Source organism: Giraffa tippelskirchi, chromosome 6 (genome assembly GCF_054371585.1).
Source record: "Giraffa tippelskirchi isolate mGirTip1 chromosome 6, T2T-mGirTip1v1.2.pri, whole genome shotgun sequence".
NCBI classification, from domain to species: Eukaryota; Metazoa; Chordata; class Mammalia; order Artiodactyla; family Giraffidae; genus Giraffa; species Giraffa tippelskirchi.
Genome location: NC_137280.1, coordinates 172257674 through 172285285, shown reverse-complemented (window position 1 = coordinate 172285285; position 27612 = coordinate 172257674). Strand labels below are relative to the sequence as shown.

The 27612-nt window shown below is 36.6% G+C and overlaps 1 long non-coding RNA gene across 1 annotated transcript in view; it reads right to left on the bottom strand.

The window, feature by feature from the left end:
- Positions 1-27612, bottom strand: part of LOC145511090 (uncharacterized) — a 704343-nt gene that overhangs the window by 221604 nt on the left and 455127 nt on the right. The window contains exon 8 of the long non-coding RNA XR_014057492.1: positions 989-1059. This is a non-coding gene — a long non-coding RNA (uncharacterized LOC145511090). The remainder of the gene's footprint in view (positions 1-988; positions 1060-27612) is intronic.

The window sequence follows — 27612 nt, the reverse complement described above, 5'->3', positions numbered from 1 at the left end:
AAGTGAAGGCAAAGGTAAATATTTCAACTGTGTTGCAGACATCCCCTAATATACACATAGAGCCCCTCTCAGTAAGAACAAGTATTAGTTTCAAGTGTTTAATAAAATCTCTTTTTCCAAACATTAGCTGACCATGAAACCAAATGAGTACAGACTGCAGTGATTACACAGGATAAAGAATGCAGACTTGACAGAATTAGTTTGTAAAGGTCATAGAAAAACCATTAACCATAATAAACCCTGACAGCAAATGGCAATGAAGGGTAAAATTTCCAGGGTTACCATATTATATTATTTAAAATGTCCAATTTTCAACTAAAAATTAAGTCTGGAAACAAAAAAGATATAGCCATTATGCACTAAGGAAAAAAAAAAAAAAAACTTAAAAGAAATTTCCTGAGGAACCCTAGACATTGTACTTACTATGCCAAGAATTTAAAACAACTACTTTAAATATGTTCAAAAAGTAAAACAAGGCATGTCTTGAAAATAAACAAAAACTAGTATGGCAAAAGTGTTTCACAAGCAAGAAATATCAGTAAAGAGATAAAAGAATCACATAGAAAATTCTGGCATTTAAAAGTAAAAAAAAAAACTAATGAAATCTTCACTTAGTGGGAAGCTAAAAAGAAGACATCAGCAGGTAGAAGAAAAGAATCAACAAACTTTAAGATAGGTCAATTTAGATTATCCAGACTGATGAAGAGAAAGAAAAATAGAACTGGCTCAAAAAGACCTATGAGACACTCAAGCATGCCATTATGTGCATAATCAGAGTACCAAAGGAAACGTGAAGGAGAGAGAAGCAAGAATATTTGAAAAAATAATGTCACCAAAGTTTCCAAAATTTAATGAAAACCACGAAGCTACACATCCAAAAAATTCCTAGTAGGAATAATTCAGAGATCCACACTTAGACACATCAGAGACAAACTGTCAGAAGCCAAATGCAAAGACAAGATCTTGAAAGAAGTAAAAAGAGACTTACCGTGTACAAAAGGATCCTCAGTAAGATTAACAGCAAATTTCCCACCAGAGATAATGGAGACCAGAGGCACACTGAAAGTGCAAAAATAAAAATCTTTCAAACAAGAATTGTGTATCCAGAAAGACAATTCTTTAAAACTGAACAAAAAAAAAATGAAAAACACAAAATATACAAAGACTGAGAACGTTTCCACTATCAGACTTACACAATAAAAAATATTAAAGTCCTTCACACTGAAACATTAGAGTAATTCAAGTAAAAATGGACTTTCACCTCTTGTTGTATACAAAAATATTAAAACAGATCAAGTATCTAAATGTAATATTAAAAGTATTAAACTCTTAGAATAAATAAGTGCAAATATTCATGGCCCCAATCACTGCTTCTTAGATAGGATATATAAAACACAAGCAACCAAAGAAAAATAAACTGGATGATAACAAAATATAAAGCATTTGTGTTTCCAAGGACATCATCAAGAGAATTAAAGGATATTCACAGAAAGGGAGTAAATGTTTACAAATCATTATATATCAGTAGATGTATCTGCACATGATATATCTCAGTGCTATATTTATGTTTCTATCTCTCTATTGCTCTCTATCATATCTTCAGTAGCCAGACTATTTAAAAACCACTTACAAATGAATTATAAATAACCCAGTGAAAATGTGGACAAAGGATCAGAACAGATGCCCAATACATATACTCAACATTATTGGTCACTAGGTAAATGCAAATCAAAAATGATCAGGCTATAATCAAATAGACAATATCAAGTACTGGCAGTGATGTGGACTAACTGGAACCTTGACACACGGCTGTTGGGAATGCAAACTTATAGAGCTGTTTTGGCAAACAGTGTGGCAGTTTCTCAAGAAGTTAAATGTAGTTAACATACCACCCAGCAACACTACTCCTAAGTATACACTCAAGAGAACTGAAATATCATGTTCACACAAAAATGTATACAGAAATGTTAACAGCATTATTATCCAGAGTAGTGTCAAAGTGAAAACAGCCCTAATGTCCACCAAGTAATGAATAGATAAAACAAAATGTGCAGATGATTAATTTTATGTGCCAAGTTAACCAAGCCAGGGGATGCTCGGACACTTGGTAAAGAATGTTTCTGAGTCTGTCTATATTCCTGAAAAGCTTAGCATTTGAATTCAGTCCACAGAATAAATCAGATGGCCCTCTGCAATGTGAATGCGCATCATCCAGTCTGAAAGGAAATTATGAAGGAAGGTTGAAATCTCACTCTGCCTAATTCTTACTCTACTTTGCTGGTTGAGTTAGGACACTGATTGTTTTAGGTCTTCAGATTGTGACTGGAATCCATACCATCTGCTTCCTAGCCCTCAGGCCTACAGGCTGCAATGGCAGCTTTACTGGATCTCCAGATTGTATAAAGCCGATCATAGGACTTGGCCTCCATAATTACATGAAATACCTTATAATAAATCTATTTTATATGTATTATTTACATATTTATACATATTACACATTATATATGTGTATACCCATTATAGATAAGGTGAGATGAGATAATATAGGGATGCCTATTGGTTCGATTCCTGGGTTGGGAAGATCCCCTGGAGAAGGGAAAGGTTACCCACATTCAGAAAACTAAGATTATGGCATCTGGTCCCATCACTTCATGGCAAATAGATGGGGAAACAGTGGAAACAGTGGCTGACTTTATTTTTGTTTTTTTGGCTCCAAAATCACTGCAGATGGTGACTGCAGCCATGACATTAAAAGACGCTTTCTCCTTATAAGGAAAGTTATGACCAACCTGGACAGCATATTAAACAGCAGAGCCATCACTTTGTCCACAAAGGTCCATCTAGTCAAGGCTATGGTTTTTCCAGTGGTCATGGATGGATGTGACAGTTGGACTATAAAGAAAGCTGAGCGCCGAAGAACTAATGCTTTTGAACTGCGGTGTTGGAGAATACTCTTTAGAGTCCCTTGGACTGCAAGGAGATCCAACCAGTCCATCCTAAAGGAGATCAGTCCTGGGTGTTCATTGGAAGGACTGATGTTGAAGCTGAAACTCCAATACATTGGCCACCTGATGCAGAGAGCTGATTCATTAGAAAAAGGCCCTGATGCTGGGAAAGATTGAGGGCAGGATGAGAAGGGGAAGACAGAGGATGAGATGGCTGGATGGCATCACCGACTCAATGGACCTGAGTTTGGGTAAACTCCAGGAGTTGTGATGGACAGGGAGGCCTGGCATCCTGCAGATCATGGGGTCACAAAGAGTCGGACAAGACTGAGTGACTGAACTGATTGACTGACTGACTGACTAACCGACCCACTCCAGTATCCTGGCCTGGAGAATTCCATGGACTCTATAGTCCGTGGGATCACAACGACTTGGACACACTAAGCGACTTTCACTCACTTCACTCACATTGGTTCTGTGGTTTTGCTTCTCCAGATCACATTGACTAACACAATATAATAAATCCATACAATAAGAATATTATTTATTCTCACCAAAATGAAGTACTTATACATGCTACAACATAAACCTTGAAAACATTATGCTAAGTGAAAGAAACAAGACATAAAAGGCCACAATTTCAGTATGATTAAATTTGATTCAAAAGCGATATGATTCAAATAGTAAAGAGTTCAGAATGGGAAAATCAAGAGAGACAGAGAGTTGATTAGTGATTATCAGGGTTTGTGGAGAGTTGTGAATGGGGAGTGACTGCTAATAGCTATAGGTTTTCTTTTTGGAGTGGAAATGTATCTGGAATTAAACAGGGGTAGTGCTGTACAACCTTGTGGAATTACTAAAAAGTGCCAATTGTACATTTTAAAGGCATACATTTTATAGTAAGTCATATAAAAAAGAAAATAAACTATCAGTAAATATTAACAATTGATTTAAAATTAAAAAGAGAGAGAAATTACTGGATGGATTCATAATAAACACCATTATGAACTCAGTTCCAACTAATTCAAGAAGGTCCCTAAAATATGTATGGATTTTAATGAAAAGTCGGAATGCCATAGCATATGGGGTTTTAAATAATGTAGTAGGGCTCAGTGTCTCACAAATTTTTCCTATAAAAAAACGACCAAAATAGTTACTGAGAAACCAGGCTTAAGAAGAGTGAAGATTGAAAAAAAGAAAAAAAAAAAGAGTAAAGATTATTTTATTAAACCTTGTCATTGCGCGTAGTACATCTCCTAAGTATAAACAAACCAGCCCCTAAAAACGCCATCAATGGTCTTCAACCACATATACAAATTGGTAGGGAAATCATGCAAATTTCTGACTTCTAGGCCAGGAGGCACATGGTTGTTTCTAAGCTGCTAACTTTATATACCCACACAGTAAGAATGACAGCATCTAAGCTGATCCAGATGTATCAACGACTACATAGTAACGTATAGTTTAAGAGGGTTTCTCCATCTTTAAATCCGGGGGAAACGCAGTTGACATACAGACTTTCATGTCTTCCTGTGCACAGTGATTTGCGGCCTGTCATCCTTAAGGCGTTTTGGAAGAGAAGACTGACATCCTGACAGTCTCCTTATCTCTGTTTGAGAGGACACAACTGGCTGAGGGTTTCTGAACTCATACGTCACTGACGCTGCAATATTACCGAGACAAGTGTTGAAAACTGAAATTATGAACACTATAGAAATAATCTTCTTTGATCAATTACTCCTTAGGCAAAATGGATTCTCCAAAGTGCATCAAATAAAGCTTAAATGTTTCCATAGTTGGAACCTAACTGGAATTGATTCTTCTTTCCTTAGACTTATTTTCTGTATACCTCTGGATATCAAGTTCTCACCTAGCAAACAAAAATGGCATTTGTGTTTTATTTTACCTTGTGCAAAAAATAGCCTTATTATATTTCTTATTAAATCGTCATTTCCTTGAGTCTAGGACACATGCTATTATCCAAAGATAGGCACTCAATAACTATTGGTTAAAAGAAAAAATGAGCAAAGGGAAGTCCATTCATTGGTCATGTTGAAAGAAAACCTAAGCCCCTGAGGATCCAAAAGAGCCTCACATTTTTCTGATTAATATGTATAAACTCAGAGCTTTTTTTTAGTCTTGCATGCAGACCTTAATACAATATATGTGTAAGTTAGTTGTTTTATGATATGTGTAAATTAGTTGTCATATGAAAATGTCATTAAAACACAACATTTTCTGAAACATGCATTTTTAAGTTTTGTAGATAAGTGGTTTCTACTCCAGAATTTGATTTTATGCCAGTCTGCTTGAAGAACTTAAAACCCTGGTCAAAGGTTTAGGCAATTAACCCAGCAGGGCTTCATTACTAAGTTTAGGCAACTCTGGGGTTTCTTGTGTCTGAAACAAGCAGGTCCTCTCCTCTTCTACTGTAGCAGAGTTGCAGAAAGCACACGGCTGACCAGCCAGACATGACATTCCTCTGCCTCCTGTCAAAGAGCCTCTTTCTGAAAAGCCTCCTCCATAAATAGGTTGCAAGGAAGGTGACTTAACTTCTGAATCATCTCCAATGCAAAACACTGCCCACTTCTATATTAGTGTCTCCTTTTCTTGTGAATGGAAACAACGGCATGTTTGCAATCAAGCTCTGATTACGCAGATGAGGACAGCCAACCTTGCAGCTTGCCAAGCCAGAGAATGGAAAGGTCTAGACCCAGAATGAACATGCAGAGCTCCTACAGCCTGGACACCAGGTGTGGTGCTGTTGGAACTGCCTGCCATCTGAGGAAAAATGTACTTCTCTCCTCTAGAATCAACTGTACTTTGGGCTATCTTTGCTACAGCAACTTAGCTCTTATAATGATTAATATATTTCCAAAACAGACATGAAAGAACAAATTTTTTGGGTTTCATTAAAGATAGAGTTCAAGCAAGGGACCTAGTTCTGCCAATTAGACACACTTAAGTAAGACTTTGATTCAGAAGCTAGTGAAGCAAACAGCAGAAACTGTTTAACATCTATTCTGATGATAGCAATGCATATATATTAAATAACTTGATAAACTAATTAATTGTGTGCACAGACAGCTATCTGTTAGAATTTTGAATTAAATTCCAAAGAAATTAAAAGGGGAAACCAAAACACCAAATCCTATTGTAAAAGCTATTAAAACATAAAGTTACAACGTGAAAATTGGTTACCATTTCATTCGCGTGGACAGAACCGATGCAGCCATTTTCTTTCTTTACCGTTGTCTTTTTATCTGAAGTCTTTTTTGGTCCCTAATGAACCCATTTGCTAATCATAGTACCTATTCTTCAGCACTTTTAAAATGTGACAGCTCTTATCAAGATATGTCTTAACATTGGTTGAAGCATGAAGAAATTTTGGAATGTAAAACACAGCTATAGCGTTGTCCTCTTGAATTGGAGTTCAAGTTCCTTACCTGTGAAAATCTGAGATCTCTCCACATGCCCAGATTTTATTATTCTCATACATGAGTGGAGAGAATTTATCTATACTGTATAGTTCTGTGATTCTAGCATATTTTGTAAATAAACAGTAAGAAAGTTGATTAATAAGACAAAATATTTACTAATCACAGAGTGAAGGAAAAGTACATTATAATTCTAAGTTTGAGAAAGTATAAAGAGTGCCAACACATTTATGTATTTTTTGATGATATAAATAATCAGCCAATTGGCAAGCCACACATAAGGTTCAGCAGTAAGATAACTGGGGTTTCTGTTTAATTTCACTTCCTGTATGCTTATAATAAGTTTATATTGGTAATTAGATTTATTATAGATTGGGAAATGTAATGCAGCATCCTTAAGGTTGTAACAGATTGCAGGTTTAGTTTAATGAAGAATAATCAGATTTTGTTTGGGAGCATGTATGTGTTTTGTCAAAAAAACAGATAAGTAAAACAAAAACAACTTAGAAAATGTGAAAAAGACATTTAAATGTTTAGCTAAATTCATGAAGTGCTGAGTGCGTGTGTGCTTAAGTTGCTCAGTCGTGTCTGACTCTTTGCGACCCACGGATTATATAGCCCACCAGCCTCCTCTGTTCATAGCATTCTCCAGCCAAGAATACTGTAGTGGGTTGCCATTCCCTTCTCCAGGGGATCTTCCTGACCCAGAGATCAAAACAGGGTCTCCTGCATTGCAGGCAATTTTTTTACCATCTGAGCTGCCAGAGAAGCCCCAAAATGCTGAGTATCTGGTACCTAAAATCTGCCAGTTATCAGGAGCCAAGTTACAACCCAGACTTGAGGGACTGTGCTAAGGGAGATGCCTGTGTTTAGGAATTCCTAATTATAAAATACTGAATTCCATGTTTCAATTTTGAAAGCCTAATAAACTGATTGCCATGTGAAGACATTTTACCAGACTTCTAATAGAACTGATATCTTTTAGAAAGCAAGAGAACTATTTTAATAAGCACTTTTCTCATATTGGAGGTAAATTTGCAACTTCCACAGAGAATGAAATTCCTTCATGTGTGATCTTTGCCGTCTACTATTATTTTTCATCTTTATAGTCTAATACTTGAAATTTGTGTTTTACTTTGTAAATATTAGAGGAAATGCAAAATGATACATTGAGCTTTTTTAAGAGTCTCTATGCTTACAAGGTGTTTCACATAAAACACGTTTGTTTATATTTAAATTTTAGAATAGCAGAGGCCCAACCACTATCGGTTATGTGAATATGCTTTTTATTTGATATATATAAATATGAATGACCAATATTCAAGAATACAGAAGAAAATTGGTAAGATAGAATGTAACATTTTTATGATTTTCTGACAAATATATAGGTATATGTATATTCTGACATACTCTACAGTCATTGTAAATATACTGTATTTACTTCATTTTCTTCAAATGGGTCATAAATAAAAATATAACCTACCATTACAACCAGATTCTATGGATGTTACCTGAAATTTATACTCTTCTTAAAGAAAAGCTTCAGTGACAGGAAATAATAAAAATTGCTTAAATGTTATAACAGTTATTGCATTTTCTAATAAAAATGGTAAATTGACTTTCTAAAAGTCAGTATGCAAATACTTACAATTTTTCCCCCATTTAATACCCACTAGAGGGGGAAAAAATGCTTACATCTGGACTTGTGTTTCTTTTGAGACCATTCCATGTCTTTACTCAGTTCCTTCTTATCTTCGTGATGGACAGGGAAAAAATCTAAAAGTACTGAAGGGATACTGTAAATTTTGTTGTTTTTCTAGATGTGTATAGTTTCATTTGTTGCCTCAAAAAACCCCACAATACTTACTAGGTGTATAGTATGTACACAGCATTAAATACTATAGTAGCTGCATCACTTAACATTTATATTATATGCTTACCATGTGCTAGAAGTGTTCTAACTGGTTTACATGTATTAACTCATTTCAACTTCACCATGCTAATATGAGTGAAAAGTTGTTGTTTAGCTAATAAGCCATGTCTGACTCCTTTGTGACCCCATGGACTGTAGCCCGCCAGGTTCCTCTGTCCATGGGATTCTCCAGGCAAGAATACTAGAGTGGGTTGCCATTGCCTTCTTCAGGGGATCTTCCTGGCCCAGGGATCAAGGCCTAGTCTCCTGCTTGGCAAGCAGATTCTTTACCACTGAGGCACTTGGGAAGCCCAAGTGAAATATTACTGAAATATTATTTTTCCCTTTTTACATCTGCACAATTATCTTTTGTGCAATAAAATAATTTTTCCTTGAATTATTTCTAAGACCTCTACCCTGTGACCTTGGTTTTGCACATGAGGTGTAGAAACTGTGGAATAATCAGGCAGCTGAGTTCTTTGACTGTCACTGTCTCCCCTTATCTCTTTCCTTTTGGGAGAAAAAGCAGCGTTCGCAGGAAGGAGGAAATTCTGAGTATGCCCTAGACTGGGCTTCGCGGTTGTGCAGTGATAAAGAATCTGCCTGCCAGTGCAGGAGATGTGGAAGATGTGGGTTCAATCCCTGAGTCGGGAAGATCCTCTGGATTAGGAAATGGGAACCCACTCCAGTATTCTTGCCTGGAGAATCCCACGGACAGAGGAGCCGGGCAGGCTACAGTCCATGGGGTTGCAAAGAGTTGGACATGGCTGAGCACACACACACACACCTTAGGTTACTGACTAGTTCATGGCAAGGAAACCTCCAAAGACAGATATTGGGATTCTTCTTGCCCAATATCTTCAACTCTAATTGGCACATTAAAAAAAATTTAGGATTCTTATCCCATTTTTCCTTCAGAAGAAAAACAAAAATCTTTGGCCAAAACTGAATTTCATCCTAAAACAGGAAAGAGAGAAACCAGTTTGTTTCAATTCTTCGTGTGAAAGAAATACTGACTAGTTTTTGTGCCATGGGAAGGCTACCATTTTTCCAGCAAGTAGAGATGCCCTCTACTGTGAAGCTTTGCCATTTAAAGAACAACCAGGATGCGATTCAATGAAGAGGAATTGTTAAGGATAGGTTTCTTGCTGCATTCCAATCATGTTCTTTTCACAACCTGGCTTTATGGATTTTAAAGAAATCCTGAGGGGGCTCTCTTTTCCTTTTGTCCCACGGAAATATCATCATTAAACTCCTCTAAAAATGGTTTCTGATATGATTCAGCTTTCCAGCTGAGGCAACATTTTCTATAAGTAATAACAAAACAGCTGAACTGAGTAAAAGCAAACTGGGCAGATAGGAATATCCATCCTGATGGGACCAAAGGGAGCCCTGTGTTAACTTCTGAAGGACCTGAAGTTTTCTGAACCAGTTGGGTTTGACTGAAATTGGAAATGCTCTTTTACTTTTGAATCCCTGCCAGAGGGGGCTGCTATGGTAGACTTCTCTAGCTATTTTTCTTCCTTTTCAGAGGAATTCAAGACGGGAGATGTCAATGAGTGTGCTTAAGCGTAAAAGTGATCATTTTTTAACCACTGGTGGGAAAGTAGCTTGCCAGTGGGGAGCTAAGTGTTGAAATCTGGCATCAATCCAGCAGAGTTGGACCAATAGATCACAGATAACTATACAGTAGATGATGGTGAGTTCTCATGCTTAAAATAAAAAAAAAAAAATAAAAAAAGGAAAGTATTGAGAAGTGAGACAGGAGATTTTTCAAAAGGTACACTACATTGCTCTATTGACTTAAGACAGCCACAAGGAAATTTAAAAACAATTTAGAGAATGGAGTGCAAGAACCTCTATGAAGATCACTCTTCATAACATAGGTGGATAGGGAACATTCTCCTATGAAATATTGTCTGGCATGTGTGCTTACCTTAAGACTTCAGCAGATACTAAATTGCATTCTAAAAGTTTGGTGAATCTAAGCTGAACAGGCTGTTTATGTCACCCAGAGGCAACAATAATGACACTCCCCAAAAGTGGAAATGGAAGTAAATAGCCAAGCGCCTGTCTCTTGAGGGAAAATGAATAAAAACAGAAACCCAATCCTTCCACCAGGATTATGGTGAGCTGGGGTTCTGTATCAGCATGGCCAAAAGCTCCGTCATGCTAGTCAAGTCAGGTCACAAATGCAAGTTGTTTATTATTTTAAAATGATCACCAAAAATATGAATTGAGAAATGATTGTTGTTGTTTAAAAAAAAAAAATTTGAATTGAGGAATCACTTTGAGATAAGAAATCTGAAAGGGATTCTGAAATGAATTTCTCCTCCTTTTTAAAAAACATAACTGAATTAACATAACTGGAGGTAGAATTTAACCCTACCCATTTCAATTTAGAATAAGTTTTCCCACAAAATATATTTAATTAAACTTAATATTAAAAAAAAAAGGTAAGAAACCAAAAAGGAACCATATATAATCAAAACTATTCCATATAAAAGATGTATTTCCCATAGAACTCTTCAAATCAGTGGAGTCAAAATTATAATTTTTAGTCTTATATGCAAATGTTTTCTCCTTCTTGTCTTCCTTAAGATGAAGTCAAGAGTGCATTTACCTATAAACACAGCTTCTCTTAAGTTTTTGTCATATTTATTTTGAACCAGGTCCTCCTTTTCAAGTACTCATTCATTCACTCAGCATTTGGTGACTATTGTACATGATACTGAATCTAGTCCTGAAGCAAAAAGCAGGCTCTTGGTCATAGCCTGGCTTTCAGAAACCTTGCCCATGCAACTATACATAACAGAAGTATTGTTTAGAGCAGATGTGGATGTTTTCTAGTCTCTTAACTAAGAGTTTGAGTTGAGAATTTACAACCCTGAGCTTATGATTTTCTTTTTCCCATTTTACAGTGCATTTAGAAGTGACCAACCACATCCATTATATCACTTATTTAACATTTCGATAGCAGTTATCCCTTGGTTACCTAAAACCCTTCTATAGGCTACTACATGTGATCATTTAAATGAGCACTCTGTCAGGGCACGCCAGGAGCCAGAAGCGCCACCCTGGCTCATGCAATCCTTTAAATCTAATAAAAATAAGAGAGCTACTTAACAAATTTCCATTTTTGAGGCTTTGTTTCCAAGGAACAATTTCTAGTGCCAATTTGTTCTGATTATCTCTGCAAAAGCTATCTCTAAACATAATAGCTTAAAGCAACTGTCAGACCACCTCTTACAATTTGGTGGGTTGAGTGGGCACATCTAAATAATTGACCTGCTCTCACCTCAGAACTCCCACGCAGTTTTAATTCGATGGCAGCTGAGACTGGAATCATCTGCATGTTCAACTGAAATATAGCCGGCCCCTTTCCCTGTCCATGAAGTCTCAGGACTTCTCCTGTTGACACTGTTGCCCCAAGCAGTCTCTCCAGGAGGGTAATCAGCCTTTTCACATACTGGCTTATGAGTGTGAGCTTTCCAAGAGCAAAGAAAATGGATGTTGTCCGTCCTTTTAAAGGTATGGCCCAGAGCTGACAAGCCATAATTTCTTCCATATTCTATCAGCTAATACAAATGATAGATACCACGGATTCAGAAAGAGGGGGTGATATAGTAAAGCATAATGGGAGATATTGTTCATGTCAAACAATTTTTAGAGATAGGTACCAAGACAGTTTGGAATTTCTGTCTGTAGCAGTCTGATTAAAGAACTACTATTTTCTGAGTCTCTAATACACAAGCTCATATTTTAGTGATCATATTTGAGGTGCATCAGAACTGTAGGCTCATTTACTGTGTCAGTCTTGATGGTTTTATTTATTATATATATTCTGTCATTTATACTGAAAACGGAGTTGATTGCAAATTAGAGAGATAACTGATTACAGTATTTTTGGTCTGAGTAGGTCAGACAGACCTATTATTTATAGGTTGGATGTAGAAAGGCAGAAGAACCAGAGATCAAATTGCCAACATCCGTTGGATCATGGAAAAAGCAAGAGAATTATAGAAAAATATCCACTTCTGCTTCATTGACTATGCTAAAGCCATTGACTGTGTGGATCACAACAAACTGTGGAAAATTCTTCAAGAGATGGGAATACCAGACCACCTGATCTGCATTCTGAGAAACCTGTATGCAGGTCAAGAAGCAACAGTTAGAACTGGACATGGAACAATGAACTGGTTCAAAACAGGGAAAGGAGTACGTCAAGGCTGTATATTGTCACCCTGCTTATTCAAGTTACACGCAGAGCACATCATGCGAAATGCCAGTCTTCATGAATCACAAAATTGGAATCAAGATTGCCAGGAGAGCCCCCAACTAAAATAAATAAATTTATTTAAAAATAAATAAATAAATTCTACTTAAAAAAAAAAAATTGCCAGGAGAAATATCAATAACCTCAGATATGCAGATGCTGCTGCTAAGTCCCTTCAGTCGTGTCCGACTCTGTGCGACCTCATAGATGGCAGCCCACCAGGGTCCGCCATCCCTGGGATTCTCCAGGCAAGAACACTGGAGTGGGTTGCCATTTCCTTCTCCAACACGTGAAAGGGAAAAGTGAAAGTGAAGTCGCTCAGTCGTGTCCTACTCTTCGCGACCCCATGGACTGCAGCCTACCAGGCTCCTCCGTCCATGGGATTTTCCAGGCAAGAGTACTGGAGTGGGTTGCCACTCAGATGACACCACCCTAAATGCAGAAAGCAAAGAGGAACTAAAGAGCCTCTTGAGAAAGGTGAAAGAGGAGAGTGAAAAAGCCAGCTTAAAACTCAACATTCAAAAAACTAAGATCATAGCATCTGGTCCCATAACTTCATGGCAAATAGAAGGAGAAAAAGTGGAAGCAGTGACAGATTTTCCTTATTTGGACTCCAAAGTCACTGTGGATGGTGACTGCAGTCACAAAATTAAAAGATGCTTGCTCCTTGGAAGGAAAGCTATGACAAACCTGGACAGCATATTAAAAAGCAAAGATATCACTTTGCTGACAAAGGTCCATATAGTCAAAGCTATGGTTTTTCTAGTAGTCATGTACAGCTAGATATGAGAGTTGGACCATAAAGAAAGCTGAGCACCAAAGAATTGATGCTTTCAAACTGTGGTGCTGGAGAAGACTCTTGAGTCCCTTGAACTTCAAAGAGATCTAACCAGTCAATCTTAAAGGAAATTAACCCTGAATATTCATTGGAAGGACTGATGCTGAAGCTCTAATACTTTGGCCACCTTATGTGAAGAGCCAACTCATAAAAGACCCTGATGCTGCAAAAGATTGAAGGCAGGAGGAGAAGAGGGTGACTGAGGATGAGATGGTTGGATGGCATCACCGACTCAATGGAAATTGAGTCGGAAAAAGAATCTGAGCAAACTCTGGGAGATAGTGAAGGACGGGGGAAATGGCATGCTGCAGTCCATGGGGTCACAAAGATTTGGATAGGATGTAGTGACTAAACAACAGCAAATTCCATTTTTAAATTCATCTCATCAGTAAACTGCCCAGGTGGTGCTAGTGGTAAAGAACCCAACTGCCAGTGCTAGGAGATGTTAAAGGCAGGGGTTCAATCCTTGGTTTGTGAAGATCCCCTGGAGGAAGGCAAGGCAATCCATGCCAGTATTCTTGCCTGGAGGTTCTCCATGAACAAGGGAGCCTTGAATGCTACAGTCCATAGAGTCATGAAGAGTTGGACATGACTGAAGTGACTTAGCACAAGACCATAGTAGGGTTTTGGTTTTGGTTAAATTTGGGAGGAGGAGGACAAGTGGCATGCTGGGAAAGTCATTTCTCCATAGAACAGAAATAATTTCATTGTTGGAAAAGGAAATAAAGTGAACACTCAAAAGGCATATAATGGTCACAAAAACCAAGATCTCTTAATTCCTACACCCAAGACCAGGAGAAAGGATGAGGAAAATAAGTTGAGCAAGTTTTGAAGAGTAAAATTTAAAGACCTGATGATATAAAATAGCTACAGGCATTTTCAAAACATAGACAAACACCACAGCCAGGGATTGTAGTCAGCATCGCATTTTTCCAGAAACCACAGGGAGGTAATAAGAGAGTGATAATAAATTCTTGTATTAAAAAAAAAAAAAAAAAAGGATTCCCTGCTGTTTCTCTATAGGAAGAGAGCAAGAGAAACAAAGGCTGGTTTTAAAATAAAAAAAGAAGTAGTAAAATATTTTCAATTCAGTACAGCAATTTTTTTTTTCCCTTTTGGTAACCAATTGGAAATAATTTTTCAAAGTGTGCTCACCAAATTTAACTTAAGCATTACTTCTTCTTCCCTGAAGAGTGAACAGACACTTCCAACATAGGAGAAGAAAAATAAATGATTAAGAAAATGAAGCTTTTCAAGAGGATACAATATTTATAATAAAAACTACCTGCTAAAAATAGTTTAGTTGTTTGCAAAAGAACCATTGACTTTCTTTATGTGAGATCCAAAAATAACCAAAATATTTTATTTAGAACATGCTTTATTGATCAGTGAATTTATTTTGACTGATTTGTACTAAGTACATGTTCAGCTTAAATGCTTCCCTAAATTTTAGCCCTTTCAAGTTCCCCCACAGATATACTACTGCTGCTGCTGCTAAGTTGCTTCAATCATGTCCGACTCTGTGTGACCCCATAGACAGCAGCCCACCAGGCTCCGCCGTCCCTGGGATTCTCCAGGCAAGAATACTGGAGTGGGTTGCCATTTCCTTCTCCAGTGCATGAAAGGGAAAAGTGAAAGTGAAGTTGCTCAGTCGTGTCCGACTCTTAGCGACCCCATGGACTAAAACCTGCCAGGCTCCTCCGTCCATGGGATTTTCCAGGCAAAAGGGTACTGGAGTGGGGTTCCATTGCCTTCTCCAGATTTACTACAGGCACTTCCATTTTAACATGTCACAAACTGTCCTTATGGTAAATCTATGCTTATTCATCCTTCTACGGAACTATCCAACTTGTGGTAATCCTCTCTATGGGCCTGGGTAAGTCTGATCAGCTCCTGTCTCTAAAAGTGCCTGCAACTCGTCTCTGTGTCCTAGGAACTTGACTCTTGAATACCTCTATTTTTTTCTATTGCCATATATTATAATATATATTATTATATCTTCCATAGACTTTAGAAAATACAAATCACCTCAAATTTCATTACCTATAGATAAACAAGCTTAATATGTTGCTGTATATTTTAAAATAATGTGTGCTTATTTTAAAATCTACAGTATAGTGTGTATCTGGACCCTTGATCAGATTTAGGTTCTGTTTGTTTGTTTGACAAGAATGCTTTATAGGTGGTACTTTGTATCACCTTGAATTATGAAAGAAGCTAGCTAGCAGATACTTCATCGTTCTGCCCTTGAACCAAAACCCAGAGAGTCAACGTTCTGTACAATACTATAGGTGGAGAGCAAGTCAATATCTCACTACCAAAAAAGTTGCTGTTGTTGTTCAGTCACTCAGTTGTGTCTGACTCTTTGCGACCCCTTGACTGCAGCACTCCAGGCTTCCCTGCCCTTCCACATCTCCCAGAACATAACCTCACATATATGGAATCTAAAAAAGTCAAACTCATAGTAACAGAATAAAATGTTGCTTTCTAGTAGCCAGCGAAGTGGGGAGATAACAGTAGAGGGAAACAAATACTGAGTTAAAAGATGAATAAGCTCTGGAGCCCAAGAAAATAAAGTCTCTCACTGTTTCCATTGTTTCCCCATCTATTTGCCATAAAGTGGTGGGACTGGATGCCATGATCTTAGTTTTTAGATTGTTGAGTTTTAAGCCAGTTTTTTCACTTTCATCAAGAGGCTCTTTGGTTCCTCTTTGCTTTCTGCCTTAAGGGTGGTGTCATCTGCATATCTGAGGTTATTGATATTTCTCTTGGCAATCTTGATTCCAGCTTGTAGGCAGCACAATTACAGTCTTTAGTACCAAGTCAAAACTTGGATGAATCAATAATGCCTGTCCCCTTTCAAATGTGTTTGAAAAGTGAAAGTGAAGTCGCTCAGCCGTGTCCGACTCTTTGCAACCCCATGGACTGTAGCCTACCAGGTTCAACCGTCCATGGGATTTTTCCAGGCAGGAATACTGGAGTGGGCAGCCATTTCCTTCTCCAGGAGATCTTCCCGACCCAGGGACTGAACCCGGGTCTCCGACATTGTAGGCAGACGCTTTTACCGTCTAAGCCACCAGGGAAGTCAATGAGCTGGAATACTCACATGTGTTTATGTGGGAATAAATATAATATGGTTATCATATTATCAGAGCAAAAAGCAAGTCATAACTATTGAGTGCTTATACACGCCAGAGACTGTGATAAGTGCTTCCAAGATTTATCTCATTTAATTCTTAAACCAACCTTATAAGATGAGGACTACTGTCATCATCCATTTTAATGAATGAGGGATGTGAGTCCTAAGTATGTTAAATTATTTTCTCAAGATGAATCATCTAGGGATACTATACTTACAACATAAAGTTCTGTTTTACACTATATCCCATAGCTTTTATCATTGATGGCATTACTTCATCTTCAAAAATCTGATTTTTGTTTAATGCTTATAAAGATAACATAAAATTTGGGTTTTAATGAATTTATAAAGCTGGGCCCTAATATTCACTCATTCACTTGAGAAATGACTAAATTCTGAACTGCACTACTGGGTTAATCAAAAAATAATACAATACTTAAAGCTCACTGAGAAAAGAGAGTGAAATTGTAGTTTCATTCCCAGGATTAATTGTTTCTCTTCTACCATGAGGAATGTGTCTGCTTTTTGACTAACTGTTGACAAGTTTGCCACACAGTAGGGGAGCACATATGCTCTACTGTGATACTGTAAAATGAAAATGCGGATGGAATTCTGTTGCCTACAGCTGTTAACTTTTTAAACAGCATTAGGAAATTTTGCCAAATTAATTCTGTATATATAGTAGAATAAATAACAATAAATGATCTGTCTTGTTTTCATTAAAGTAAGTACATGGCGAAGGAGAGAGCAAGTAGAGCACAAAATCACCATCCTTAGAAAGTCTCCCATTAGATTTTCTTTTTTAATTAATTTATTTTAATTGGAGGCTAATTACTTTACAATATTGTGGTGGTTTTCGCCATACATTCACATGAATCAGCCACGGGTGCTCATGTGTCTCCATCCTGACTCTCCCTCCCACCTCCCTCCCCACCCCATCCTTCAAAGTCATCCCAGTGCACCAGCCCTGAGCACCCTGTCTCATGCATCGAACCTGGACTGGCGATCTATTCCACATATGGTAAAATATATCACATTAGATTTTCCTAGAGCACTTCACTTTCAAGTGGCTGAACAAAATGCAACACTAAACAAACTGTAAAAACAGTAAAAAAAAAAAATGTAAACAAACAAATAAATAATTAGGTAGGTAAGGTCTTAAGTGTCTCTAATTCCTGCTGTAAGAAGAAAATTGAACAAACACTCACTGGACAATGTTTGTTTGCCAAGCAATGGTCCAGAAAATTCATAAATTCTATTTTATTTAATATGTAATCTCCTGAAAGACACCTAACATCACTATTCCTATGTTATAGATGAGGAAACTAGAACTTGTAGTTTATGCTCCTCAGGAAATCTAAGGGCTTTTCTGGGCTATGGGAAAGATTCCAAGTCTGGTTATATGACTTCAAAATGTATTTTTCCAGGACCTCCCTGGTTGTTAAGTAGTTAATAACATGCCTCTCTTGCAGTGCAAGGGGACGCCGGTTCAATCCCTGGTCCGGGAACTAAGATTCCACACGCTGCAGAGCAACTAAGCCTGCGGGCCACAACCACTCAGGCTGGACACTGCAATGAGAGATCCTGCATGCTGAAACTAAGACCTGACAAAAGTCAAATAAATGAATAAATAACTGTTTTTAAAAAGTGAACAAAATATGTCTTTCCAATCTTATTACACTGTTGACAAAACATAAAATAAAGCAAATAGGTAAAGATCAAAAAAAAAAAAGTGCTTGATTCATTATGACTGTTGCTGTTTATTAGCACTAAAAATTAAATTTGAAGAAAAAAAATAGATAAATAAACCTGGCTAGAAGTTCTGGGCATCTGACAAGAGGAAGCAACATTACCACCCTGAAGAGTTTTTAAGACAACTGAGTGTCTTGAAAAGCAGAGAGCGAGAGATAAAGTCCTTGAAAATCATTTTGTGGCTTAAAGCCAATACATCTGAAAGAGGACACGTGGGTGCAATCCAGTGGGTAACTACTACTCAGCTGCCACCTTTACCATGTCTGCCATCTGCACCCTTTAACCAGCTGTCCCAACCAGGATTCCTTCATGTCATCCAATCACACTCACTCAGACATTGCAGCCTGGTGTGCAGGAACAGTGCTGTCAAACTAGAAGTCTTCTTTTTGTTGTTGTTTTTCAAATTTTGTCAGAATTCCATTCTTCTGATAAAAGCACAATTTCCCAGATCCAAAGCAAACATGACCTTTTCTGATCTTTCCTTTACTTTTTATTCATGGTCTGCAAAAAATCCACTGACATATCTTGAAAGAAAAGCTCAAGGTAGGAGTTTTCACATGAATTCACTCCTTTGGTATTTCCCAAACAACATTCGTAAGTCAAATATCAGATGACCCTTTGACCCATACCCTCATGAGTTCTTTATATCTGTGAAATTTCTTTCATTCACTTATGGCAGTTTGTCTTCTGCTATTTTGTGGAGACTTTTGGGGACACATATGGATAGGCAAATGCAACAAATCCCACTGCTTCTTTCAAAACTATCAAACCTGTCTAGAAGCTGCAACTTGACTTTCAGAATAGATGGACACTTATCTCTATCTAAAGACAAATATAACTGTAATTCCAACTTAACTGTTCCATTGTAAGAACAAACCAGTGTCTACAGGGCTAATCATTTGAGATAATACAACAAATATGCATTGGCCCAGACCTTACAAAGTTTGTCACCTCTAAAGTGAAAGTGAAGTCACTCAGTTGTGTCCGACTCTTTGTGACCCCATGGACTGTAGCCTACCAGGTTCCTCTGTCCATGGGATTTTCCAGGCAAGAATACTGGAGTGGGTTGCCATTTCAAAATTACAGTAATTCAGATTTTAGTAAATACTATTCTTCTGTTGATCTGCCAAGGGACTCTAATTTATATATTTATTACCTTGGTGGTATAAATATTTTTCAAATAATAGCTAGGATGACTACTGAAATAGATCCAGTGATTAGAACACATGATCTAGCTTTGGAATTAAAAGCTTTGGCTTTCCTTCAGTGTTTGTGTTTAGTAGAAATCTTTATAGTATCAATATTAGATTAGAAACTTAAAAAAAAAATCCTAAAAGTCAGTCATGAAATTAAATTTCAGCCATCAAAATAAAAGATGCTTGCTTCTTGGAAGAAAATCTATGACAAACAAATCTAGACAGTGTATTAAAAAGCAGAGACATTACTTTGCCAACAAAGGTCTGTCTAGTCAAGGCTATGGTTTTTCCAGTAGTCATGTATGGATGTGAGAGTTGGAATATAAAGAAAGCTGAGCACCAAAGAACTGATGCTTTTGAACTGTGGTGTTGGAGAAGACTCTTGAGAGTCCCCTGGACTGTAAGGAGATCCAACCAGTCCACTCTAAAGGAGATCAGTCCTGAATATTCATTGGAAGGACTGATGCTAATGCTGAAGCCCCAATACTTAGGCCACCTGATACGAAGAGCTGACTCATTGGAAAAGACCCTGATGCTGAGAAATACTGAAGGCGGGAGGAGAAGGGGACGATGGAGGATGACATGGTTGGATAGCATCACCAACTCAATGGGCATGAATTTGAGCAGACTCTGGGAGATGGTGAAGGACAGAAAAGCTTGGTGTGCTGCAGTCCAAGCGGTCGCATAGTTGGACACGACTGAGCAACTGAATAACAACAACAAAAAAATAAGTCAGAAAGAGAAAGACAAATTCAGTATAATATCACTTATATGTGGAATCTAAAATGAACCTATCTACAAAATAGAAACAGAATCACAGACATAGAAAACAATCTTAAGGTTGCCAAGGGCGTGGGAAAGAGGGAAGGACTGGAAGTTTGGGCTTGGTAGCTGCCAACTGTTACATTTAGAACAGATAAACAACAAGGTCCTAATGTACAGCACAGGGAAATATATTTAATACCCTGTGATAATCAAAAAGAATATAAAAAAAGAAAACAACAATCTTCAAAGCAGGAATCAGGATGTTTTGAGGATTGACTGGAATTATGTTGCGGTGTTTTTTTTTTTTTTTTTTTAAATATTACTTTCTGGGAATTTGCATAGGTGAAAATATTACTTTCTCAAAAGTAATAACTAAATGTACCCATTTTTGACTATTCAGAATTTGGGCATTTCTTAATATGAGAATTCTTTACTATCTGGGAGATATTTTGCGTTATAATCTATGAGTGACAAAACTGACGATACAGAAGATACTGAATTGTGTTTGCTCATGTATTCTATTTCATTTCCATCATTTCAACCTGGTAAAGCGGGAGGAAAGCTCTCACAGTCCGTTGCACAGATAAATGAAGCAAGCTGAGACAAATCTAAGTGACTCTTCCAAAGTCATGCAGCTTATACGAGCAGGGCACAGAAGCAGGAGGCGCCGGGACCAGACTCAGGCATAGTCTTCTAATCTCAATTCTTCCACTAAATAAAATGCCAGGGGCCTGGGTTCCTTCTCCCACACCTGTTAAAGGCTTCTGGAAAGCTAGACCAATTACATAATTTTGATGGCTTGTCTCAACTGGAAAAATTTTAAGTCATTTTATTTATGTAGTGAGAAAGCTACAGCGAAGAGAGGCTGGAAGGAGGAAAAGGAAATGCTTGTGTTGAAACGGCTAATGGTTTTAGGTTCGGCACAGCCTTTTTAGATTTGTTCTGTTTTGTTTACTTTGCTTTTCACTGTTACTGTTCTTCACTGGAAAGTCCCTAAGAGTATGCAATCATGTTTAGATAAACATGCAAGTCCCTGTTGACTATAAGCAAGTCTGCATTAGGAACTGCTTTTCTTTGTTATGCACCTCCCAGTAACACGGTGAGCGCGACAGAGGAAGTCCTCATTACATGTCTGCTGAACTGAACGGAACATTTTCTTCCTCTTCTGAACAAAGAACCAAAACGGTAAAAGCTTTCTCAGAGGTCTGACTCAGTCCAGCAATTCTGTCATTGTAAGGAAGAGGATCAAGTCAGTGGGGTCAATTTGTTAACATAAAACTTTATATAAACTCTACACAAATTTGTATAATTATCATTGTGCACAGGTACTTGGCTTGGTGTCTGTAAATCCATGGTATGCATGTAGGTAATTAAAATGGATTAATATTTGTTCATTTTTCATAGTGGAATTTCATGGCAAAAACATACCATTTCATTCACTTCGGGTATTTTCCCTTAGTGCTGAGACATAGATAATTTTCCACATTTTCAAAGTGAATCAGCACAAATGACAGCTTGAGATATCACAATAGTGGTAAACAACTACCCCGAAAGCCACATTTTAAAAATAAGGATAAATTTGATGCTGAAACATTTACCTCTAAGCAGTCTACATTCTGACAGGGCAAGTTTCTCATATTTTCAAACCCTGAGGGATTCTCCAGGTTGGAAACATAAGCTGTAGAGCCTAAATTCTGGAATCAGCACCACAGAAAAGCGCAGCAGTTGATCTATGACATTATTAAAACCCCAAGGAAATCTTCAATTTTTAGTGTCTGGAGCTTTCAAATTCAGGTCTTTTTTTTTTTCCTCTCACATTACGATTATTAGCTTTACTAAGGGTAATGAAGTCCTCTGGAACTGGGAAATGAAATTTTAACTTGGGAGTATTTTCACTTATTACCTATTAAGAATAGTTACATAATTCTTAAAGTATTTGGCTTTGCCTGTCAAACATGAAAAATTGAGAACTGTAGTTAATGACATCTGTTTCACAGGTATCATACTCTTCTGGGAGAATGAGTTTATGCTTCTGGACATTGTTCGCAGAGGGCCTCTCAATCCTAAATCATAAGTACTATGGACCTTTAGAGGAATAAGAAGGCAATTTATACTGTTTTACATGCAGCCTAGACTCGTGTTCAAAATCAAGGCTGCCAACAGAGCAACTGTGTGGTGTTTAATGAGAGTGCTGCTGGACCAGAACACAGTGGAGACATTTAGATTTACTTTATGGCAGTCTTGAGAACCTTCTATTTCTAATCAGAATAATTTGCCTATAAATGACTTCTGACAGAGTGCCACAGAAAAAAGCAAGCCTGAAAGTTCTAATCTCTGCAAAGCTGTGAATCTCAAGAAGAGACACATCAGGTTTTTTCAGTAAGTTTGTAAATAGACACAACTGTTAAAGAGATTTAAAGACAATACAGTATACTAAAATTTCTCCTTAAAATGATGAAACTCTCATTGGCTTTTTATTTTGATCTCCTAGTATTTAGGGACCTTAATTTTATTCAATATCCGCATGTCCACAAGATGAATTATTATTCAGTCTCTCCAACTAAATTTAAACTGTATTTTCTCAGTGCATAACCCAGGTTACAAAACAGTCCACATGCCCTCAAACTGAAAAATAATAGCAAAGTTAATAAAAATAATTTATTTACTTTGAAAACTCCTGGCAGTCTCTTTCTAGTCTTTGAGCATTCCTTTTTTTCAAATTAAAATTAAAGAATTAACTTGCATATTTCAGGAATTCTAGTTTCACATGATTTTGCATTATAAATTAAAAAAAAACAGAATGGGCAGAAGGGTCTCATAATTCCACAATATACAAGAAAAAGAGCAAACTGTTTTCCAGAAAGTATGAATTTGGTAGAAATCCATGATCAATGAGTCTTATTAAATAATTTTTAAGAATAAATGTTAGGATAATAATTCTTTACTAGAATTCTCTAAGAAACTATGAAATTATTCTTTATGAGCGTCTTGTGACATTTGATGAACTGGAAGTGTTCTTTTAAAAATATTCTTTTCATATATTCTATAAACAGTACTTTTTGAAAGTTGGAAATAAACTGTTAGTTCTAAGTGATCTTCTCTTTACCTTTTTTTTTTTCTGTAAGAGAGGACTGATCAAAAATTTTAGCACATGACTAGACAATGCAATTTTCAACAGACATAATGAATAGTGCAACTTTTTTTTTTTTTTTTTTTTAAGTGAGAGTTTTTCCAAGGCAGCACTTCACACTGAACTGACATTTGGCAGTGAAGCACCTTTCTAAAGTTCAGGAACTGCATTAAAAAGAGAATTATAAAGGGCATCATTAAAATTTAGGTAGAAAACTGTTACTGAGCATTTCAATTACAGAGCTCCATGACTGTCGGTAAGAAATAATCGGCACAAATTAGTACTATTGACTGTTTCTTAACATCTATTCAGTTGGCCTCAGGTATGACTGCCTTGGATACAGTCATAAATTTTGTAATGTTCAAATATCTTACTTGTCTAATTATTATTGCTTTCTCACTGTGACCCTTCAAAAGAACTTTCGTTGGCACAAATATCATAGACCCAAAACATTCACCTTATTAGCCTGATTTCAGTTCTATTTAGCATTTTCTCCACCCTTCTCTCTGCTGGAGAAATACATTCTTTATTTAAATTTTACACAGTATTTAGAGGCCAAGAAAATATGTAATGCTCATTCTATAAAATGTGATACTTCTAATTAGTCTTCTGAGACTTTTGGAATATATGCATAAAGCTGTAGATGTGGTATTAAAGCACATTTTTATTACCTAGAAATTAATGTTTACCATGTGTATGCAAAGGTGCTGAGGATCTGAAGTGTAAATTTAAAGATATTAAAAGTTATTTGTTTCTTCAAAATAGTTCAGATATATATATATTTATTATTTAAAAAATCCTGCTTTCCCCTACTTTCTTCATCAAGATTTTTTACTTAATCTTACTATTTGCTAGACTGTTCAAAGAAATATATACTTTGCTGGTTATCTAAATATATATTCTATTTGAGAAAAGTCTTCCCAGTTTCTTCAGATAGTTATTAAATGAGCTGGAAAAAAAATAAACTCCAAAAAACAAAGAGGGTGTCATTGAAGCCAACGTTGTGTTTAGCTCACTAATGGAAATACAACTTTATAGATTTAAATAGTATTGGGCTGTCACATTTACTCATAAGGGCTGAAAAATCTGTAATGGCTGACAGACAGGAACTGATTTATGAGTTTGTGAGAAGGGAAGGAAACCAATGGAAATATCCTTATTAAAAATCCACAATTTTTTACTTGGACCTAGTTGCAGTAATAAATGTGAGAATAGGCTTGATTTCATTCAGAATTAATACAGTTTGAAACAGAAATGAGCCCTACTTCCTGCCTCTAGGAGCTCTGCTGACATATCTAGAATTGTTTCAGAGCCCACATGATATATAGAATACATGTGTATATATATATATATATACACACACACACGGTCACACTTTGTCCAAAGCAAAGAATATTAATTATAGAGATCAAAAAAAAACATAAAATTTAGAAAATGTCCATGTAGGAAGAGTCTGAAAAAGCTTAGAATATCAATAGCTATTGGTTCTATTTTAGCTAATAAACTTGGTTAAGAAGAAATATTTAATAATCAAATTATCTTAGAATTCTCTCTCTCTCATTCCCCCTTCCCTTTAAACCTGCTTTTCTCAACATTGGACTTGTTCCTACATCAGAAACTGCCAATGCTTCATTCATGTTGCAGAGAAAATAATCTCTATTCCACAATAGGGATCACACCGTTTAACAGAATCAAATCTAGCATAACCAACAATATTATAGTGTTGTTGAATATCATAGTTCAAACAACTTTATCTTCACAGAGAGAATCAGACCAAAGGAAGATGTGAAGTTTAGCTTGAAATGATAACCCTCTGCAGGTGGGTTTCATTTGGAAAACAAATGTCACCATGTAATTTTGAGAACCACATCTTTGCTAAAGTGAAGTTTCCAGGCATACAGTCTAGAAAGCCTAAATCAATCTGAAATGTGGTACCTAAAGTAGTTACAATTGGCTCTTGCATATAATGTGGCAGTTGACATTCTATGCTGCCCTCTTGTTTCCTTCCCCAACAGTGTCCAGAAGGCTTTTATAAAAGTCATCTGGTTTAAATTCAGTCAAATTTAAATTGATATTCCATACCACTGATGGATCTGTCAACAGAAAAAAAAAAAAAATGCAGTCACCAATTCATGTGGTTACAGACTTAATGGCTGAATTCAGGACAACAAGTGTTTATTTTTTCGCTGGCACTAGGTTTATGTCTGAGATGGGTATGGACTGTATCTCTGTTATACCTAGAAAGGTCAAATTTTAATTGCATGAGAGCCCTTTTATTGGACCACTGAAAATACAAGAGAAACATGGTATATCTGTTTTAATGAATGCTCCATATTTCTGAAGCAAAAAAGATAGCCTAAAACATCGACACTGTTTATCCTAATAAATACAAAAATGTATATGACAAAATTGTTAAAGTTAGAATCTGAGAAAGCATAAAATTCTGTCAAAAACAAGATATTTTTAAGTTAAAATAACTTTGGTCTCAAAGTGAATTTCAAGGACAATGACTTCAAACAGAAAAGAACAGAAAAAAAAAGGAAACGCAACTCATTTTGGATTAATGATGATGACCTATAAGTGAATGGAAGATAAAGCAGATTATTCAGACAAAATAATAATCAGACACAATGATTATATTGTCATGTGACAAACCAAGGGATTCTCTTGAAGTGAGATAATTTATGTTGGCAATTTGGAATGACATGAAAGAAAGCAAATAATATTTAATTTAGTAGAACATTTGTCAGTTTCTATAAATTATTTGGCTTCATTATTTAAAACAACTATAATTAGCAAATAATCTACTTTTATAATTTTTTTTTTACAGGTAGTTTAGAAGAAAACTGATTTGGGACCTTAATTACTTGAATAAAAACAGATAATCATGATGGTGTGATCATTCACCTAGAGCCAGATATCCTGGAATGTGAAGTCAAGTGGGCCTTAGGAAGCGTCACTATGAACAAAGTGGAGGTGATGGAATTCCAGCTGAGCTATTGAAAATCCTCAAAGGTGATGCTGTGACAGGGCTACACTCAATATGCCAGCGACTTTGGAACACTCAGCAGTGGCCAGAAGACTGGAAAAGTTCAGTTTTCTTTCCAATCCCAAAGAAAGGCAATTCCAAAGAATGATCAAACTACCGCACAATTGCACTCATCTCACACGCTAGTAAAGTAATGCTCAAAATTCTCCAAGCCAGGCTTCAGCAATATGTGAACCGTGAACTTCCAGATGTTCAAGCTGGTTTTAGAAAAGGCAGAGGAACCAGAGATCAAATTGCCAACATTCGCTGGATCATCAAGAAAGCAAGAGAGTTCCAGAAAAACAACTATTTCTGCTTTATGGACTATGCCAAAGCCTTTGACTGTGTGGATCACAATAAACTGTGGAAAATTCTGAAAGAGATGGGAATACCAGACCACCTGACCTGCCTCTTGAGAAATCTGTATGCAGGTCAGGAAGCAAGAGTTAGAACTGGACATGGAACAACAATAAGCAATTCAAATCTGTGTTGTTGAAGGGTCAACTTATATTCTTCTCACTGATTTCTGAATATAACAAGTTTTAATTCCTGTCTTGGTCACTACTTAGGTGTGTGACCTGGGACAATATCATTAACATCTATGATCATTTCCTCTTCTATAAAGTAAAAATAACCTCACAGATTACTGTAATATTTAAATGAATATTCTGGCACATACAGGGATATTCAGTAAATCTTCACACATATCTTGAGGGCCTATAAGAAAAGATTTCTAGGTCCCATCCTCCACTTTGTGAATTATAGGTGAGCCCTGAACAACACGGGTTTGAACAGTGTGGACCCACTTATAAGGGACTATTTTTCAATAAATATATTGGAAAATGTTTTGGAGATTTGCAACAACTTGAAAAAAAAAAAAACTTGCAGACAAACTGAGTAACCTGGAAATACTGAAAAAATAAGAAAAAGTTAGCTATGTCATGAATGCATATATTATATATAGAGATGAGTCTTTTATCATTTACTACCATAAAATATATACAAGTCTATGTAAGTTAAAAGTGTCAAAACATATGCAGTTACAGACTGTAACTGGTATCATTTGAAGCTGAGAGAAATGTAAAGATGCAGCATTAAATCACAACTGAATAAAATTAACTTCAGTATACACTATAATAATTTCACAGCCACCTCCTGTTACTCTTACAGTGAGAGCAAATGTTATGAGCATCA